Source organism: Talpa europaea (genome assembly GCF_964194135.1).
Source record: "Talpa europaea genome assembly, chromosome: 16".
In the NCBI taxonomy this organism is placed as follows: Eukaryota; Metazoa; Chordata; class Mammalia; order Eulipotyphla; family Talpidae; genus Talpa; species Talpa europaea.
Window position 1 is genome coordinate 50,397,160 of NC_140084.1, and position 19,744 is coordinate 50,416,903.

A 19,744-nucleotide genomic window follows, 5' to 3' on the forward strand; every position below is an offset into this window, starting at 1 on the left:
GTCATAAAGAAGGCAAACTTGTCACGAATAAGGGGGGAATTGCAAGAGATGAGAGAAGACAAAGTTCTTAATTCTTATCCGAGAGACCAGTCATTTGTAACTGCATCCCTTCCACTGTGCGGGGCTGTGTCCCTGGGCCGGCTCTGGAGGGTGTCCCCCGAGTTCTCTTTTAAGTGTTTTATGGTTTCAGATCTTATATCTTTATCCGCTTTGAATAAATTATTGTGTATGGTTTAATCTTACAGATGTTTTTCTTCATCAAATAAACCCACACTTGGTCATAGGCCAGTAAGAAAACTTAGGGGTCATCAAGAGACAAAAATCAGCTTCCAGATTAGTAAATAAACAATGAAGTCACATTGACAAATGGGAAAATAATCTTGAGACAGGGCAAGCTAGGGTTATTAGGCAGTTTTAGGGATAGTGCAGGAGGGGTCCTGGGGGTCCTGCTCTTGGAGGCTCTTCACAGCCACAGGAGGGCCCGAGATGTGGCAGGAGGTGGGCGCAGAGGACCCACAGGCGGACCCATGAATTTTTCTGACCTTTGAATGACTAAATGAACTGCACTGAAAATTGAAATCATCAAACAAAATCAACTCTAGTCCAGCATATTTCTCTCTTCGGTTATTCAAAGATGTATGGAAGATAAACCCGAACCTTTTTAAAAGAATTAGCCCACTTCTTTAAGCTTTGTGCTTACATTTTGTACAGGTCTATGTGCTTGGACTCTGTACAAGTTCGGTTACTCCATGAAAGGTCTGTCTGCTTTTCCCCGTCACCCAGCGGCCCTTTGCAGAGGCAAACACCACGGTGGCTTCTTATTCTCACAGATAAATCAAGGATCACGGGGCTGAGGCAACTGCGATCCAGGAGGACGTTCTTGAGGACCCTCTCCCTCCCCTGTTTTTCACACACGTGCTGTCCTACTATAGACTTCACTATTTTTACCTCATGAGATAGTTTACAGCAGCGTATGAAGGGGAGCTTGTGTTTCTCTTCATCCAGTCACGCTGTCAACACACTAGTTTATCTGACCACACGGTCCTCTGTGGCCAACACGCTACAGCTCATTATGATAACTTTGGGGGTGCATCTACTCTTCCCCCTGTGCACACATCCCTCTCTCCCCCACCAACCACCTGAGCCAGTGCCCGCCCACGCCTCCACCCCTTCTTCCTCCCACTGTCCCTCGGGTAACCAGCACATTTTTTTCACTATGGACAAGATTTTTTTGGTTTTTTTTGCTGTCATTGGAGAGAGTGCGTTTTGTCTCCGTGCTTGTTCTGTCATTCTATTTCGCAGTTCAGGTGGATCTCCCGTATGACTTTCCCGTCTGACTTACTCACTCAGTGCAGCGCTGCCAGTTCCATCCGTTCTGTTCCTAAAGGCGCTGCTTCATCTGCTTAATAGCTGCGTCATATGCCGCCGAGCACTTACCCGCCACGTCTGTAGCCATCAGGCTGTTGACGGGAGTCACGGTGGGTCACGCCTTGGCCTTTCCAGCCAGCTGCTCTGGACTTCAGAGTGCGTGAGCCTGTTTGTAGCCGTTTTTCTTTTTGGCAAATGATGGAATTTCCATTTTTACTTCCTTAAGAACTTTCCATCTGGTTCCCATGGAGGTGGCAGCTCTTGCATCCCCGTCTTCAGTCTCTGACTGTGTCTCTCCCTCAGCTCTCGGGGCTGTCCCTGGGGTCTTTACTGTGGTTCCTGCCAGGAGGGGCCTCAGACCTGGGACAAGCTTTCTGGCCTCAGCACCACACTTCAGGCTGAGCCTGGCATTTACTGCGATATTTGGAGTTTTATTAGAAACTATTTTTTGAAATCTTTCTCTCTCTCTCTCTCTCTCTCTCTCTCAATCCCTCCCCCCACCACGCCAATTCCTTTTACAATCCTTCACACTAAAGAAATAAATGAAAATTGCCTATCTAGGCTTCTGCCCATTTTGGATTGGGGTGTATATTTGGGATTAGCCCCTGACACTTGTGCTGGGAACTATCGTCCACCATTCTGCAGGCTCCTCTTTATCTCTGTGATTCTCTTTGAGGTTCAGAAAGTTCCGGGTTTATTTAGTCCTGCTGGTTTATCTGCTCCCCTTGCCCTTGCTGCTGGGCTGTGTCCCTGGGGCTGGCTCTGGCCTGTCCTGGAGGGTGTCGCCATGTTTACTTTGTTTTTTTTTTTTAAATAATAAATTTTATTTTTATATTCCCCCATACAATTGCAAATGCCCCATTCTGACCCCAATCCTTCCCATCCCGCCCCCCACCCCCCAAAAACTGTCTCTGGTTCATAGTTTTCTGTTGATTTTGATTTTCACTTTCTTATATTCATTTTCCTGGTCCCTTATTTAAGTTCTCTAGATTCCTGCTATGAGTGAGACCATCCGGTATTTTTCTTTTTCTTTTTGGCTTATTTCGCTGAGCAGGATCCCTTCCAGCGCCATCCATGTTGCTGCAAATTGCATGTGTTTATCTTTTTTGAATGCTGAGTAATATTCCATGGTGTATATGGACCACATCTTCTTGATCCAGTCATCTATTTTTGGGCATTTGGGTTGTTTCCAAAGCTTAGCTATTGTAAACAGTGCTGCTATAAACATAGGGGTGCAGGTGCTCTTTGGAATGGATGTTTCTGTGTCCTTTGGGTAAATACCTAGGAGTGGAATTGCTGGATCCTATAGAAGCTCTATGTTTAGTAGGTCCAGAAATCTCCACACAGCTCTCCATAGTGGTTGGACCAGTTTGCATTCCCACCAGCAGTGCAGGAGAGTTCCTTTTTCTCCACACCCTCGCCAGCATTTGTTGTTGCTAGTTTTTTTAATATGTGCCATTCTCACTGGTGTGAGATGGTATCTCATGGTAGTTTTGATTTGCATTTCCCTGATGACAATTGATGTTGAACATTTTTTCATATGTCTGTTGGCCATTTGCATTTCCTCTTCAGAGAAGTTTCTTTTTAGCTCTTCTGCCCATTTTTTGACTGGATTATTTTCTTTGTTGTTGCTGAGTCCCATCAGCTCTTTGCAGATTTTTGTGATCAGTCCTTTATCATTAGTGTTGGGTGCAAAAATGTTCTCCCAGTTGGTGGGGTTTCTCTTTGTTTTTGTTATTGTCTCTTTTGCTGTGCAGAAGCTCTTTAATTTGATGTAGTCCCAGCTGTTTATCTTTGCCTTCACTATCACTGCTTTGGGTGATGTGTCTGTAAAGACGTCTTTGATGTGCAAATCCCGTAGTGTTTCGCCTATATTTCCTTCTATGTATTTTATGGTTTCAGGTCTTATGTCTAGTTCTTTAATCCATTTTGAGTTGATTTTTGTGTATGGTGTGAGGTCGTGGTCAAGCTTCATTCTTTTGCATGTAGCGACCCAGTTTTCCCAGCACCATTTATTGAACAAACTTTCTTTGCTCCAATGCATAGTCTTTGCTCCTTTGTCAAAGATTAGTTGACCATAAATCTGTGGGTTTATTTCTGGATTTTCTATTCGATTCCATTGGTCTGTATGTCTGTTCTTGTTCCAATACCATGCAGTTTTGATGATTATGGCTTTGTAGTATAGTTTGAAGTCTGGGAGTGTGATGCCTCCATTCCCTTCTTTTTTTTTTTTCAGTAGAGCTTTGGCTATTCGGGGTTTTTGGTGATTCCATATGAATTTCATCAATAATTGTTCTATTTCTTTGAAGAATGCCATTGAGATTTTGATTGGAATAGCATTGAATCTGTATATTGCTTTTGGAAGGATGGCCATTTTAATAATGTTTATTCTTCCAATCCATGAGCAGGGGATGTCTTTCCATTTCTTTGTGTCTTCTTCTATTTCTTTTAACAGTGTTTTATAGTTTTCTTTGTATAGGCCCTTTACCTCTTTTGTTAGATTTATTCCCAAATATTTGATTTTTTTTGTTTCGATAATAAAAGGGACGGTTTTTTTGATTTCTTCTTCTTCAGATTTATTGTTTGTGTATAGGAAGGCTACTGACTTTTGCATGTTGATTTTGTATCCTGCCACTTTACTGAATTGATTGATGAGTTGAATTAGTTTTTCTGTGGAGATTTTGGGGTTCTCTATGTATATTATCATATCATCTGCAAATAGTGATAGTTTGACTTCTTCTTTTCCTATTTGGATTCCTTGGATGTCTTTCTCTTGTCTTATTGCCCTGGCTAGGACTTCCAGTATTATATTGAAAAGCAGTGGTGAGAGTGGACATCCTTGTCTTGTTCCAGATCTTAATGGAATTGCTTTCAGCTTTTCACCATTGAGAATGATACTGGCTGTTGGCTTGTTATAGATGGCCTTTATGATGTTGAGGTATGTTCCTTGTATCCCAAGGATTTCAAGGGCTTTTATCATGAATGGGTGTTGCACTTTGTCGAAAGCTTTCTCAGCATCTATTGATATTATCATATGGTTTTTATATTTCTTTTTGTTGATGTGTTGGATAACGTTGATTGATTTTCGGATGTTAAACCATCCTTGTGCCCCTGAAATGAATCCAACTTGGTCGTGGTGAATTATCTTATGGATACATTGTTGGATTCTGATAGCTAAAATTTTATTGAGGATTTTTGCATCAGTGTTCATTAGGGAGATTGGCCTATAGTTTTCCTTTTTTGTGTTGTCCTTATTCGGTTTTGGTATTAGTGTAATACTGGCTTCATAGAACGTGTTTGGTATTGTCCCTTCCTTCTCAATTTTTTGGAAGAGTTTGTGAAGTATAGGCACTAATTCGTCTCTGAATGTTTGGTAGAATTCATTTGTAAATCCATCAGGTCCTGGGCTTTTGTTTTTGGGGAGGTTTTTGATTATCATTTCAATTTCGCTGCTTGTAATTGGTCTGTTTAGGTGTTCTATTTCTTCTTTATCTAGCTTTGGGTGATTGTAGAGTTGTAGGAATTTGTCCATCTCCTCTAGATTGTTGAACTTGTTTCCATATAACTGTTCATAGTAGTTACTGATTATTCTTTTGATTTCTGCTGTGTCCGTTGTGATTTCTCCTCTTTCATTTATGATCCTGTGTATTTGTGCTTTCTCCCTTTTTAAGTTTGTGAGCCTGGCTAGGGGTTTGTCTATTTCATTTATTTTTTCAAAGAACCAGCTCTTGGTTGCATTGATCTTTTGGATTGTTTTTTTTTAGTTTCAATTTCATTTATTTCTGCTTTGGTTTTTATTATTTCTTTTCTTCTACTGGTTTTGGGGTTTTTTGTTGTTCTTTTTCTAGATCTTTGAGCTTCGAGATTAGGTTGTTTCTTTGAGTTCTTTCTTGTTTTTTGATGTGAGCTTCTATTGCTATATATTTTTCTCTTATTACTGCTTTTGCTGCATCCCATACATTTAGGATATTGGTGTCCTCCTTGTCATTCAATTCAAAGAATTTTTTAATTTCTTCTTTGATCTCCTCGTTAGTCCAGTGGTCTTCCAGTAGTGTGGCTTTTAATCTCCATGAGGTAGGATAGTTCCTTGCCTTCTTTTTATGATTTATTTCTAGTTTGATGCCTTCGTGGTCAGAAAAGATGGTTGGTATGATTTCAATCTTGGTGTATCTGTTGATGTTTGTCTTGTGCCCCAGTATGTGATCGATCCTGGAGAATGATCCGTGTGCGCTTGAGAAAAATGTGTACTCCGTTTTTTTTGGGTTTAGTATTCTATAGATGTCTGTTAAGCCCAAATGGTCTAGGTCCTTATTTAGAGCTTTAGTTTCTTTACTTATTTTTTGTCTTGTTGATCTATCCATTGTTGATAGTGGTGTGTTGAAGTCTCCCACTACGTATGTGTTTTCTCTGATGTCTGTTTTCAGAGAGGACAACAGTTGTCTGATATATTTTGGTGCTCCTTCGTTTGGTGAGTATATGTTAATGAGTGTTATTTCTTCTTGAAGTATTGTCCCCTTAATCATAATGTAGTGACCACTGGGGTCTCTTTTTATTTTTTTGAGTTTGAAGTCTGTTTTATCTGATATAAGTATAGCTGTTCCTGCTTTCTTTTTTGGCCCATTTGCCTGTAGGATTGTTTTCCATCCTTTGACTTTGAGCCTATTTTTATCTTTTGTAGCTAAATGTGTTTCCTGGAGACAGCAAAAGGTTGGGTTTTGTTTCTTAATCCAGGCTGCAACTCTGTGTCTTTTTATTGAAGAGTTTAGTCCATTTACATTTAGAGTTAATATTGATATGTTAGCATCTGTATTTGCCATTATGTTTGTCTTTCCTTTGATTTTATTTATTCTTTTAATAACTTTTTTTTTTGTCTTCTTTCATTGTTATTCGTCCCTCTGAGGTTCTGGCTTTAGGATTCCTTGTAGTATTTTTTGGAGTGGGGATTTAGTCGCAATGAAATTCCGGAGTTTCTCTTTGTCTGGGAAGGTCCATATTCTTTCTTCATGGAGGAAAGAGAGCTTTGCGGGATAGAGTATTCTTGGTTGGCATCTGTTTTCTTGGAGTCTGTTGACTATGTCCCTCCACTCTCTCCTTGCCCGTAGTGTTTCTTCAGAGAAGTCTGATGTCAGCCTGATTGGTTTTCCTTTGAATGTTATCTGTTTCTTCCCTCTTGTCAGCTTCATTATTTTTTCCTTGTCCTGGATTCTTGGGAGCTTTACTATTATGTGTCTTGCTGTGTTTTTCCTTTCGTCATGGAAGTTTGGTGTTCTTCTTGCTTCTTGTATATCAATTTTCAGCTCCTTCTTCGCATTTGGGATGTTCTCTTCAATTATATCCATGAATATTTTCTCTGTTCCTACATCTCTCTCCTCTCCTTCTGGAATTCCTATAACTCTTATATTTCCTTTCCTCATGGAGTCAGATAGTTCCCGAAGTCTTTCTTCATTCTTTTTCCTTTGTACTACTCTTTCCTTTTCTGTTTTGGTTCTTTTTATTTCTGTGTCTTCAAGATTATTTATTCGTTCTTCCATTTCATCTATTCTGCTTTCATTGCTTTTCCCAGAGTTCTTTAGTTCCTCCATTAATTCTTTGATCTCCTGCATTTCTCTTACTTCCCTCTTTAGGGACTCAATTTCCTTCTTCTGATCTATCACTTTTTTAATCATGGCAATTTTAAATTCTCTTTCTGGAAGGCTCAGAAGTTCTTCCAAGTTGCTGTCGTTGCAATCTGGGGAGTGGTTTTCTTTTTGTGGTGTGCTTCTTTCCTGAGGAGTTGTTAGGTTGCGTGTGGTTCTTCTACTCCCTACTGTCTGTTTTCTAATTTGTCGTATGCGTTGGGACACTGTGTTGCTCGGACTGACTGGCATCTTGGGTGAACTTCTCCGCTCCCCTCTGGCTCTTCCAGGAGCCATCTGTGTCTTCTGGGGGAGCTTTCTGCTGGTTTTAGGCAGTTTTTACTGAAGAAATGTCCCTGTTCTAAAATGGCGAAGCGGGATGCAGTCCCTGTGCCTCCGGTTTCAGGCACACTCTTCTGCGCACCCGGTCTGCCCCGGACGTGGGTGCCTGCTCCCTCTGTGGGCTCAGACTGCTGGTCGGAAGGGGCCTGGCGTGGGCTAACTTCCTGGCTGGCCACTGGTTCCTCCAGAAGCCTTCTGCCCTTTTCAAGCAGTTTTAAGAAATTTCCTGTTCTATGGGGTGTTAGTGACTTTTTTTTCCTGGTCGCTAGGTGGCGCCAGAGATCTCTCCTATTGTCCTTGGGGGGCTGTTTTTCGCCTCCCCCCACCCCGTGGGACAGGGAACAGAGCGGGAATGGTAGGGTACACCTCAACAGCTTTGGGGTGCTGTGTCTGCCTTGTGCCCCACCGTCGTGGAGAACCCACGCCCCGAATTTTCGTGCCCCGGGTCTCAGTTCAAAGCCCTCAGGTCCAGGACGCGGGCTGTAGCCCAGTTCAGTGGCGCGGGAATGGCGCCTTTTGCACCGCTCCCGTGCCTGGGCGCCTGGTTCCTGCTTACTCAGGGAGGGACCTTCACCTCAGTGAGGACCTCCGCGTGTCTCCCCGCAAGCCTAGGTCGCAGGCGCGGGTACCTGGGCAGCCGCGATCTGGGTCTGCATTTGCTTTTCAAGCGCGCCAAGCGCACCGCTTTTCCGCGCAAGCTTACAGGCAGCCCGGGTTGTGTGCGCATCTCCCGGGGTCTTTGTTCTTCTCTAATGGCGCCGGGAGTCGTTCGCTCACCGCCGCGGCGAATCCTGCAGGGTTCGCCTCAGCTCCCGTTCACGGGGTGTGGTGGCTGCCATAGTTCCTTTCCACTCACAGTCCCGCTTGCTGCGTCCTTTGTTCTTGTTGGCCGTTTTGGTTTGTTGTTTCCCTCCTCTCTGCCGGTCGGAGAGTGCCGCCTCTGTGGGCGGGGGAGGGGAGCAGGGTTCTGCGCTTCCCTCCCTTCTAGTCCTCTTTTATGGCCACTTTCTTCTTCGGGCAGTTTGCTGGAGTCACCCGTTTATCTTCCGTGTCCCAGTTCTCACTGGGACCTGCCGCTTTTCCTCCCTATTAACTTTTTTTAATGGGAGATCTTACTCGCAGCGTCTCCTCGCCGCCATGTTGCTCCGCCCCCTTTTCGCCATGTTTACTTTGAAGTGTTTTATGGTTTCGGTTCTTACATCTTTAATCCACTTTCAATATATTATTGTGTATGGCTTCATCTTACAGATGTTTTCTTCGTCAAACAAACCCACACTTGGTCATAGGCCAGTAAGAAAACTTAAAGGTGACCAAGAGACAAAAATCAGCTTCCAATCTAGCAAATAAACAATGAGGTAACATTGACAAATGGGAGAGTAATCTGACCATGAATGTGCTCAGTTCACTCAGTGAGTGGGTTGTAGACAAACAATGATTTAAAGGACAATTTCCCTAAACTGCTCAGGTTCTAACCCCTGTCCCATAAATTTTAGGCCCCATTCCCAGGAAGGGAGGGGCGTCAGCCCCAGCGGGCAGGAGTGACTCCCCGGGATGGTGAGGGTGGAGGCTGCTGCAAGAAAAAGAAGCCATGAGGGACTGTGAACAGAGAAGCCACACTCAGGCAGTAGAGGCCTGGTCTCCCCTGTGTCCCTGAGTGTCCCCCTGGGCAGTCGTCCGTGACCTTGCCTGACACTCAGGTGGACGGTAGCAGGGGCCTCATGACAGCTCTGCAGGCAGCGGGGTCCCTCCCTGAGCAACTCCAGGGACTGGGGACCCTGTCCAGAGTGAGACCACAGGATGTGCTGATGGACGGGCAGAGGGTGATGCTGCACCCCCCCCCCGCAGTGACCCTCAGGGCTAATGGCTGTTGCCATGGTCCCTGAGGTCCGGCGTGGGCAAGGAACCATGCGCGCAGGGGGAGAACAGCAAACTCCCTAAGATGCAGAGAAGCCGAATGCCTGCCAATAAATAATGACCACCAGAAGCTGCCACAAAGATGATTAAAAGAAATGCTGACCACCTGGAACCTTATCTCGCTTTCTCAAGGCCCACAAACTTTATTCTGCTACAACTGTCTTTCTAAAATCTTTCCTTTTTCTGGTCATTGATTGCTAATTAAAAAACATACATAATTTAATAATTAGGCTAATGCAAATGAAACATTACTAAACACTGTGTTATAATAGAATTGTTAGTTTAATAATCTTTCTATTATGTGCTTAACTTTAGTACCTTTGATATTAACTGCATTATAAAATAAATTCACCCATGACAATTAATTATGAGTAAAAATGATAGTTAGTGCAACTAGAAAATAATTATATAAAACAGTAGAAAGAATTTATAGCCTGTCCAATTAGGAATGAGGCTAGGTCCAGATGTAACTTCGGACATAAATCACTGCCCTGTCAATTAAGCTAAGCCTATGAGCAAACTGATCTCTTTGATGTTCACTGTTCCTATGCTTTTAGAAAAACATATATATACTGACCACTAGCTTAATAAAGATGCACTCAGATTTTCACTCTCTTGAAGTGTGTCTGTGTGTCATTTATTCATCGAATCCCTGACCACCCTGCGCAGTCTCTCAACCCTGAGACGGCCTCATCGTCCATCGCTGTGCTGGTCCGCGGCAGGGTGAGGACACCCAGGGGAGGCTCTGAGGGAGGACGTGCCCTGGGTCTCCCTTCCCAGGAAGGGCCATCTCAGGAGGCACCAGTTCTATTTGCTGTTCCCATGAACCAGAGCTGGGCCCTTAGGACAGTTCTGTAACAGGGCGGTCCCCAGGAAAGGGGGAGGTTCCAGGTTTTCTGCCCCACCCAAGGGAGGGTGTAGCTGAGCAGGGAGAGAAGAAGCTGCAGAGGAGACTGAGGAAGGAAGGAAGCAGGATGGAGCCAAAAGCAGACCTGGAGGAGGCGCGTGGAGCCTAGAGACACGTGAAGAAACTGCGCTTTCCTTTTGGTCGTGGATAGGTGACACAGATGTGGGTGAGACCTGTGGGGAGGTGACAGTGGCAGCATTTATCTTGATTTTGGTCTTTTCCTTCTGGGCTTGTCCGGTTGTTTCTGGCCCTTTTCTGTGGGTCCCCACTGGAAGATGCTTTAGACTTGTGGCAGGCTTTGGGCCTTGCTCTGGGCCAATCCCATTTGGATGGACTTTTACCCACGAGGGGACGGGCAACTTTGGGTGCTTGATTTAGAAACTAGATACTTTGCCTTTCCTGTCTTGTTTCCTAATTGTATTAAAGTTCCTTCCCATTAAAAGTCTCATGTTTTGTGTTGATGCGGCGGATGGCAGAATCTATTTAGAGCAGGCACTTTTGCGGGGTCTGGCGTGCCCTCTCCCTGTCCTGTAACAGATTTGGCGCCCAACGTGATTTAGGACAGAGCCATCCATGATTAGTCAGCCCCATGGGGAACTTGGGCTTCCCTTGGCACTGGCTACCATAAGCGCAAATGTGATTTTTGGTTTCTCTGCTGTGTTTGTATCATATGTAGATTTGCTGTTGAAAAACTGGCTTGGGCTTTGTGAAGATCTGTGTGTCTCTATGTGATTTGTTTGTAGTGACTTCCTAAGACATATGATTTTGTGGAAATTGTTCTGTGCAACAGTTTTACTCAAGATTAGGCTGTACGTTGGACCATGTGGCCAGATCAAAGATGGTATCTGAGACCACTTGGCAGGCTCTTGTAAAATTCAGAGGTTCTTGTTGCTAGGACTTTGGAACTTTATTTTTCTTTCTTTTTGTAATCTCTGCTGTCTCAGTAGCATTTCTAAAGGCAATAATGATTCTTCAGTGACATGTTGCTTTGTCTTTGGCTACTTCCTGACCTCTGCCTGAGGGGTTTTGCAAGTCAACTGTGGAGCAGTGGTGTTTAAATTAGCAAATATATGCCTGGGTGTTAACAAAAGTTAACTGGTAAGTGCTGGTAGCCTTGATGGATTCTTGGAGATAACTTGAATTTTTGCAAAGTCTGTATCAGAAAAATTAACAAGATTTAGTCTGAGTATGAAAGGATTTGCTGCTGTGAATTTTGTCTACACAATTTGTTTTGGGCATGTTTGCCATTTTGAATCCTGGATTTGTTCAATCACTAGTGTAAGACAAGATTCTAAGTTTCTGCTTCCTACTGAGGAAGGTCTGTTGTGGAAAGCACTCTTTAGGGTGCATCGTGTAACTGTACCAGGTTTTCATGCCTGTGTTGTTGCTGTCCCTCCCTAGTGTAGGGGAGGTGTCATCTGTGCTTAGATGTTGAATCTGCTCTTTCAGCTTCTGTCCCAGAGTGGCTAACAGAAGTAAGGAGATGACTCCTTTTAATTGAAAGTTAATTAGTGATATTTTGATTTTGCTTTTTCAGGTTCTATTCCAGGAAACCCACGGACTGCCTGCTCGGTGGCTAACAAGAGATGACTCCTTTTACTTAAAAGTGAACTGTTACTTTTGCTCTTTCAGTTGCTGTGCAGTATACCCCAGGATTGACTTCTAATAAAAAGTCTTCAACACTAAAACCCCTAACGTGATAAACAAGGTCATGTAACTCTTGTGATTAATGAACCTTTTCCTTCCTATTTCCAAAGTCTTAGGTTTGTAGGGTGACAACTGAGAACTGTTTTCTGCTAGCAACACTCCACATTTTTTTTGGACTTTGACCTTTTTTTCTGAGCCGATGGATAAAACTGCAGTTACATAAGATATTCCACATGGCATAACTAAAAAAAACTGTCATTGTCTATATGTTGTATGTCTGTATGTCCTTCTGTCTGTCGTGGCCTCGAGAGGTTGAAAAATTGGTATACATGGTGCCCATAGATGTTGAAAAAAAGTCTACAGTTATGAGAAAAACACGAAGTTTATGGTTTTGTTATAGGACAGGGCAACAAGTGAAAGGGGGGAATTGTTAGGGGGAAAAGGATGTCCCAAAGCAAATTCCATATAGGCTTTGTGGACTCCACCCCCACCCCAGGTCAAAGCCAAAGTCACTGGGAACTCCAAATCCCATCCCCACCAAAGGGAAGGTGGCTGGGACCTGAGGGTGGGGTTAAGCAGCCAGGTGGATAGAAAAGGCAGACACATGGGCTTTGGGATCCCCCATTTTTGGCTCTCCGCCAGCTCGCAGCATCCCGCCAGCTCTGAGAGTGCCTTTGGGTTTCCAGGTCGTCGGATCGGGTAGGACGCACTAAAGACTTTATTTCCCTATTTTCTCCCTGAGTTGTATATTTTCCTTATTTCTTTTTCTCTTGTAAATAAACCTTTTATTAACCCTTTTGCGTGTGTCTGTAGTAAAGTATTCATAAGTCCCTTTAAAGCGCGCGGGTGAGGACCCACAGCCAGGAACCCGTCTAATATCGGGGTTGCTCTATAACAGTTTCATTGTTAATATTGTAGTATTGAACTAAGCCGGTGCCTTCATAGAGATTGAACATTGTTGTTTCTATTATTTTTCCTGATATTTATGGCAAAGCTGCCCAAAAATCTAAATTCAAGCACAAATTTGGTAGCCTGTCATTTGGCTGATGCAAGGAAATTTTGTGGAACCTCAGTAGAGCTCCTGGGACCCTCCACAAAGTTTCTCCCTTTCCTCCTGGGAAAGGCGTTAGATGAATTTGTCCTATTTGGCTTCCCCAATGAAGTAACACTGGAAGGGAAGCATCGTCACTTGGGAAAATGGTAAAACTTTGGCATGTACAGAAAGGTTAACACTGGTTTTCTAAAATGTGTATAAAACCTCTCAGTACCTGATCTGTATGTAAATTGTCAATGGGGACTGTCACCTTGTACTATTGTACACCTAGATTGTTTATTGACAGAAATTGTTTCTGAAAAATAGGGAGAAAAGACCTCAACAGATTCCTATTGATGGAACTGTTGAGAGTACAAATTTCCTACACAGGACTGAATACACCTGGTATTTCCTAACTTTTCTTTGACATAATACTGGTAATTTTTTGCATTTTGTTCTGAATCCATAAAGTTTTTTTTTTGTTTGGAGTGACCCGCACCTGCAGCAGGGTTGCGTTTTTTTTTCCAGCAAAGCTAACTTGTGTCACATTTCCCCCCACCTTGAAACCAACACAGCCTACAAATAGTGGTAGTAATTTCTTTTTTGCTACTTATCTCAGAGTCTGTTTTTGCATAACTTCCATAGGGATTTTGTCTGCTTCAACTAAAAAAAAAATTGGACATGAGTTTCATTGTGTGGCTTTGAGAGGAGTTCTTCCAGAAAGTTGAAACAGAGCTGAACCAAGAAGAGGAGAACCTGTTTGCCTTGTTTGTAGGGTTCCAGAGACCTCCAAAGAAGGTGAGGAAGCCGCCTCCATTGGCAGGACTGGACAACCCGGCCAACAAAAAAGTCCTGTACCCTCGAGAAGAGGAAAGCCCAGGTGGAGTCTGATGAGACCAGCTTTGTTCCTGAAGCCTACATGGACCGGATGCCAACGGTTCGCTCTGATCCTATATGGAGTATTCCAACAACGCCAGCTAAAAATGCTGTTTAGTTATTCTGCCCTGTGATTTTATGCAAAAATAGGTAAAATGGTTTAAAAGTAGATTTAGTTTGCAAACTTTTGCTGTGCTGTTAAAAAGTTTGGGCTCGAGGTTGAGAGAATTCGTTTTTGCGTAAGTTGAACCAATTTTAAGATTTTGTTCCCCTGTGATTTTGATAGGTTTGCTGTCTTGTTTAGCTAATGCTCCAGATTTTTTTTTTCCTTTTGGCTTGGATAATGGACTCTCTTCCAGCAATGGAAACTCTCATCCTGGACATTCATGGACAGTGCTGCTGACTAATTGTTGCTTCTCTTACACACATTGTAACCCTGAAAAAAGACTGTCTCCTAAGACCACACCCTGAGATCTGTGCCACCATAGATACGGTGGAATAAAAATTAAAAGGGGAGATTGTAACTGGGTGGTCCCCAGGAAAGGGGGAGGTTCCAGGTTCCCTGCCCCACCCAAGGGAGGGTGGAGCTGAGCAGGGAGAGAAGAAGCTGCAGAGGACACTGAGGAAGGAAGGAAGCAGGATGGAGCCAGAAGGAGACCTGGAGGAGGCGCGTGGAGCCGAGACACGTGATGAAACTGCGCTTGCCTTTTGGTTGTGGGCGGGGTGACACAGGTGAGACCTATGGGGAGGTAACAGTGGCAGCTTTTATCTTGATTTTTGCTCTTTTCCTTCTGGGTTTCTGCTTGTTTCTGACCCTTTTCTGTGGGTCCCCATGGAGGATGCTTTAGACTGTGGCAGGCTTTGGGGCCTTGCTCTGGGCCAATCCCATTTAGATGGAGTTTTACCCACGAGGGGATGGGCAACTTTGGGTGCTTGATTTAGAAACTAGATTCTTTGCCTTTCCTGTCCTGTCTCCTAATTGTATGGAAGTTCCTTCCCATTAAAAGTCTCATATGCTTTGTGTTGATGCGGCGGAGGGCAGAACCCATTTCGAATAGGCAGGTTTGCAGGGTTTGGGCTGCCCCTCTCCCTGCCCTGTAACTGTTCCTCTTCCTGTGGGAGATGACTTGACAACCCGTGTCAGGAAGGACCAGCGTTCAGTGTCCCCACTCTGTGTGTCCATCCTGCCGGCACCCTGGACCCTCCATCTGCACAGCCAGCTCACAGAGAGGACGCCATGACCCCCAGCCTCACAGCCCTGCTCTGCCTGGTTGAGTGTGAGGAGGGAGGGGCGCCCTGGTCTGGAGGCCCCACGGCCAGGCCTGGTCTGTCAGGGGACCCAGGACTCAGGAGGCTCTGGGAGGAGGCTCTGTCAGGACTCGGGAAAGGCCTCTCACAGGACTCTTCCAGGGCTGAGTGTGGGCCCCGGGACCCCAGAGCAGGCAGGTGAGTCTGGGCTCAGGTGTCCCGGGTCCTGCCTCCTCACTGGGGAGGGGCCACCCCTGGCAGCTGGGGGTGGAGACAGCACTTCTGGGGTGATAGAGGGGACATCTAGGGTGATGGGTGGAGAACAGCAGGACCAGGGTGATGGAGGGGACGTCTGGGAGGGTCTGGGCTGGGGGCTGGGAACTGGGGTGGGGTTGCCTGTGACCAGCCTCTGATTCCTTCAAGGGGCCCTGCCCAAACCCACCCTCTGGGCTGAGCCAGGCTCTGTGATCCCCTGGGGGGAACCTGTGACCATCTGGTGTCAGGGGACCCTGGGCGCCCAGGAGTTCCGTCTGTATAAAGAGGGAAGCTCAGTGCCCTGGGACAGAGGGACCCCACTGATTCCCGGGGACAAGGCCCCGTTCCTCATCCCACACCTGACAGTGGACTATGCAGGGAGATATCACTGTGATTATGGCAGCCCCGCTGGCTGGTCAGAGCACACTGACCCCCTGAAGCTGGTGATGGTGACAGGTGAGAGCACACTCAGGGGTCCAGCCTCAGTCTCTATCCTCAGGGAGGGGGCCTACTGTCGGGGTGTCTCTCCCCTCACAGCCCAGCGCTGGGGGATGTGGTGGGAGTGTCCCCATTTCACACACTGTCTCCTCCTCTGCTAGGATCTTACCACAAACCCAGCCTCTCAGCCCTGCCGAGCCCTGTGGTGACCTCAGGAAGGAACGTGACCCTTCAGTGTGGCTCATGGCAGGGATTTGACAGGTTCCATCTGAGTGAGGAAGGAGAACACAATTCCTCCTGGACCCTGGATCACAGCAACTCCCCAATGGGCAGTTCCAGGCCCTGTTTCCTGTGGGCCCTGTGACCCCCAATCACAGGTGGCTGCTCAGGTGCTATGGCTACTACAACAGCACCCCCCAGGTGTGGTCACTCCCCAGTGAGCCCCTGGAGCTCCTGGTCTCAGGTGAGGCTCTCCCCTGTCCTCCCTGCCGGGCACTCAGGTCCTGTCCTCGGGACTTTGAGACACTAATAACAGAGGCCCCGGGGGCTCCACAGAGGTGGGCGCAGCCCAGGAGAGGGTGGGAGATACGGGACAAGGGAAGAGGAGGAGCAGGTGATTCTCCCCGGTCTGTCCTCTCCCCCTGGTCTCTCTCAAAGGCAGAAGCCCCAGAGAGTCAGCCCCCCTCTCCCCTGCACCCCACATCTCACAAAGGTGGCTCTTTCCTTGGTGAAGAGCTGCCAAGACCTTCCAGGGACCTGCCCGTCCAGCAGCCAGAGCCTCGCCCATCTGGTCCCGGCTCCTCTCGGCTCCTCTGTCCAGGAATCGGCTCCGTCCCGTCTCCCTCGGGACCGTCACTGGGACCCCCTCAGAGGCCCGCGTAGACGGGCCACACAGACCCGACGCTGAGGCGGCAGACACGCAGCCTCATGTCCCTCTCGTGTCCCCGCCGGTCAGGACAGACGCGTTGCTCGTGGGGCTGCGGCTGCGAGTGTCCGCCCGGGAGGGAGAGTCAGGGCCAGGACGCGCGGACCAGGGTTGCCAGGGCAGAGGAGTCTGCAGCCCCGCAGGGAGGGGCTGGTCGGATGGAGAAGGACCCTCCCCACCTTCACCCCGTGTCCTGACGGGAGGTGCCCTGGTCCCCTGTGTGACCTGCGTGTCTCTCTCCCCCAGGCCCAGCCCCGCGCCCCCAGGACTACACGCTGGGGAACCTCCTCCGCCTGGGCGTGGCCGCCTTCCTCCTGCTGGCCCTGGGGGTCCTGCTCTTGGAGGCTCTTCACAGCCACAGGAGGACCCGAGACGCGGCGGGAGGGGGGCCCGGGAGGGGACAAGGCCCCGGCCAGAGCCCATGAGCCTGGAGGTGACTGTGCCCGGAGGCCAGAAGCTGGTCTGGGCAGCGGGGGACTGTCTGCGGGTCCCTGGGAGGTGGAGGGTCCTTGCTGTGAGCAGGTGAAGGTCTGGACCCTCCTGTCATTAAACGCGGGACTCCCCTCCCCACCACGCTGCGTCAGCTCCATGGCTCCCCTCCTGTCCTGTTCTGTGAATCGGCCTCGTCCCACCCAGAAGCCTGGGGCCACGCCCCACACACAGTCGGGCTCAGTGCACCTTCCTGGGACTCAGTTTCTCCCTCTCTAGTCCCCACATGCCAGCTCAACCACGAGATCTGGTTTAGTCCGTCATCAAACTGGCATCACAAAGATCCATCCCAAGGAGCAAATCTAGATGGTGCCTGAGCCCATCTGACCCCCACAACCTCCCCTTTATTATCAGGCTCCCCCTGTAGTTTTGGGACTCAAGACCCTTTATCTGAGGTGACAGCTCCGGGCTGACGCCCCTGGAGACCCCTGTGAACAGGAAGGTTTGAAGATTTACGAGTCTCTGTGGTGCCTCCTCTCCCTTCACGCCAACATCATGGTGCCCTGGGGCGATGGGGGGCTTGGGGGGGTGGGACGGGGCCACCAGGCAGATCGGGGAAGTTTGCAGAATTGAGGTCACAGTACACTGCAAGCTGAGGACACCTGAGGTGCCACACCCAGGCCCCGCCTCCTTGTTCCTTACCCTCAGGATTATTCCTGCTTCATGTCACAGGGTCACTGCTGTCACGTTCTACCTCTAGCTGGTCCAGACATGAGGCAAAGAGATAACGCGTGTGATTGACCCTGGGGCTGGAGGCTGATCGGGTGCACAGGGCCCCCCTTGCTAAAGTGCAGATGCGCGCTGTGGTCTCCAGGGAGGCCTCAGAGACGTGCATGAGTGGACCAGCTCCAGCCACAAGGACACTGAGAGTGATAGTGTTAGGGGGAAGTGATGTCCTGAGTTAATCCCATACAGGCTTTGTGGACTCCACCCCCACTCCAGACTAAAACCATCAGGACATTGGGGAAGACAAATCCCATCACCACCAAGGGGAGGGTGGCTGGGACCTGAGGGTGGAGTTGGGCAGCCAGGTTGGATATAAAAAACCAAACACGTGGGCCTAGGGCTCTCTCTGGCTCGCGATCCCTCGCCTCCCGGCTTCACCGCTCCTGGCTGGCGGCCAGCTCTCAGAGCGCCATTTTGGGGTTCCTGATCAGCGGATCGGGTAGGACTCATTTAAAACTTTGTCTCCCGCTTTTCTCCCAGAGCTGTATATTTCCTCATTTCCCCTTCCCTTGTAAATAAACCTTTTATTAACCTTTCACGTGTGCCTGCAGTAGAGCATTGATAAGTCCTTTTAAGCGCGCGGGTGAGGACCCACAGTCAGGCACCCCGTTTTGTATCGGGGTTGCTCTACAACAGTTTGGCGCCCAGCGTGGTTTCCAAGTTACACCCGCGGTTGACCAGCCCAAAGTAACATTCCTTGCGTTGGTCACCATAAGCGCACTAGTTCTGCAGGACTAGCAGTATAATATTTGTCTCTAGTCCTGAAAAGTCTGTTTTTTTTTTTCCCTGTGCGTACAGCCCTTGTGGGTGTGTTTTGACTCAAATATGGCCTCAACCATGAGCCTATACAGTTTCATCCCTAGCCTGAGTTCTTTCAGTTTCCTTCCGGCCTTGAATTTGAGCAGCCTTCTTCCATTAAATATCACCACCAGTTTCATTAATATAAATAATTTGATGAAGCCTGGTGTATGGCACGTGATTTTACTATTGTATACATACATGGGTGGTTTACAAGCCATCCCTTTACAGACTGTGCTTCTGGGTGGTTTTTTGGTAATATGTGTAAGCGCAGTTTGCTACATTCTTGTTTCTGTGAGAGGTAGAAGTTCTACTTCACATACTGAGAATGTGCAACAACAAATTCAGGCTTTTAACGTGGCCATACAACAACTAAATCAGGTTTTTGATTTAACTATTAAGAGTATAAGGGATGAAAATCGTAACGTTTTTGAGTCAGCTTATCAAAGCATGCTGTCTCAAGTGCAACAACAAAATCGGACTTTTGAGTCAGCTTTTAAAGGTATGCAGGACCAGATGCAGGCCGCCCTCCATAAATTAGATATGGCGGAGGCGAAGGCTAGGCTAATGGTGCAGAGAAAGGATAGACCTTCCCCTTTCCATGAGGACAGCCAGCGAGCAGAGTTAGAAGAGGAGGAGCATCATATTTTAAATACTTTAAATACACGAGGACAAAATCCTCTTCCACGTGACAAAGCCCCTCCCGTACAGACCCCTGAGGCTGCACAGCCTCCACTGCCCTCTGGGGAGGACACTAAAATGGCGTCCCCTCCCCACACTAGACTCGGCACCCATTTTGGCAGGAAGGATCAACCTGAGGCAGGGCAGTTTCCCCTTCGCCAGATGCCAATGGGTGGCTTAAATGAACATGGGAGACCTGCTGGGTACTTTTGGTCGCACCATCCGTTCAGTACTGCGGACCTCCTAAATTGGAGGAGCTCTGTTCCCTCGTACCGGCAGGCTCCTCAGAGGATGGCGAACTTGTTTGCCTCTATCTTTGTCTCCCACCGCCCTAACTGGGCAGATATACAGTCCATGCTGCATACTTTATTAACGCTGGATGAGCAGAGGATGGTATTCAGGAAAGCCAGGGAGGAGGCTGACCGTCTCCACCAACAGGATAGGCAGTCCCCAGAGCCGGAGGTTGTTGTCCCAGAGAGAGA

General features: G+C 47.3%; 1 pseudogene across 1 annotated transcript; it reads left to right on the forward strand.

The window, feature by feature from the left end:
- Positions 1 to 14,939: 14,939 nt before the first annotated feature.
- On the forward strand, positions 14,940 to 16,993 carry LOC311186159 (leukocyte immunoglobulin-like receptor subfamily A member 5; annotated as a pseudogene). The gene is made up of 4 exons: positions 14,940 to 15,120; positions 15,374 to 15,661; positions 15,805 to 16,106; positions 16,815 to 16,993. The product of its transcript is annotated as a leukocyte immunoglobulin-like receptor subfamily A member 5 (transcript).
- Positions 16,994 to 19,744: the final 2,751 nt, after the last annotated feature.